This window comes from Austrofundulus limnaeus, unplaced genomic scaffold (assembly GCF_001266775.1).
Source record: "Austrofundulus limnaeus strain Quisiro unplaced genomic scaffold, Austrofundulus_limnaeus-1.0 Scaffold13, whole genome shotgun sequence".
In the NCBI taxonomy this organism is placed as follows: domain Eukaryota; kingdom Metazoa; phylum Chordata; class Actinopteri; order Cyprinodontiformes; family Rivulidae; genus Austrofundulus; species Austrofundulus limnaeus.
Window position 1 is genome coordinate 293,627 of NW_013952415.1, and position 1,173 is coordinate 294,799.

The following is a 1,173-nucleotide window of genomic DNA, read 5'->3' on the forward strand; positions in this document are numbered from 1 at the left end:
GAATAAAAATCCACATCTGTTGCAAACGTTGCCTTTTCTATGAAACATTGCAGTTGAAGAGGGACTGAAATCGAATGCAAGTCATCAAGCGGCCCAGCGAAATGCTACATGCTAAAAACAAACAGCCCTCCTGATAAAATTTCTTTCAGCGAAAAATGAGCAGGCGGTACGGATCGTGCTTCATCAGGCAGTGACAGTACACAACAGCACGGATGAATCAGACAGTTTATCTGCAGTCATCACAAAAACATCAAACAACCTGACAGACAAAAAAATTGCAAGATTTGTCTGTCGGCATAATAACTCATAAACCACTTTATAATTTTAAGAAATCTTCTTTCTTAAGTTATTATTGAATGTACATGTTTCACTTTAAATTCAACCCTGATCGGCAATTCACCACAGTCAATTAACTCCAACAAGCACAAAAATGGCTGTAATTCAGTCAGTTTTACAGATTTGGAGCTAAATTGACCTGGTGATCGTCAAAAAAAAAAAAAACTGCAGCCTAGTTCATAGTGCTTTATTGAGACYTCTGATCATGTTTGTTACTTTGATACTTTGTGTCCTCATCTTTTACAAGAACTAAACAGGATGAGTTAACAGGAGAAAAATATACTGTATATAAAAATAACTTAAAAAATGTGGCTTCAGAACAGATTAACGCCTGCAACCTTTTCTGGAGAAACAAACTCTTCTGGCTCATTCACTGATTCAGTCTTTTTGTTCTCCTCTGGTCATTCACCTTTTTCTTCTCATTCATGCCTGATGAATCTATTTACCTGCTGCCATAGAAACGAGTCAGCTGCCATTGTCTGTGCCGATCAGGCTCTCCTGTCCAAGAGTCTGCAGAAAGCAGAAGCAAAAATCAATGCTCGGATCACTCATCAGCTCTAAACGTTAGTGTCTAATTAGACACTCGTTTGCAACGGCATTGATGTCAGTAATGTTCTTCTCAGACCCACAGCCTCTCCCACCACAAACAGCTGAACACAGGAACGCCACATCGCTCACTGCTGCTGCTGCATACACAATAATAAAATTCTCATAGTTATTTTTTTGTAAATTCCTTAATTTCTTGCATTTTCATGACAAAAAACTAAAAAAAGTGACAGTAACGGGGATTTGCTTGAGCAGTTTTGCCAGTTATTTTTAATGTTAAGTCATTTAATT

General features: G+C 37.9%; 1 protein-coding gene across 1 annotated transcript in view; it reads right to left on the minus strand.

The window, feature by feature from the left end:
- si:dkey-247m21.3 (5-hydroxytryptamine receptor 4) overlaps window positions 1-961 on the minus strand; it is a 45,123-nt gene extending 44,162 nt beyond the window's left edge. The window contains exon 1 of the mRNA XM_014002395.1: window positions 783-961. The gene's annotated coding sequence lies outside the window, so the exon portion shown is untranslated. The remainder of the gene's footprint in view (window positions 1-782) is intronic.
- Between the last annotated feature and the right edge of the window lie 212 nt (window positions 962-1,173).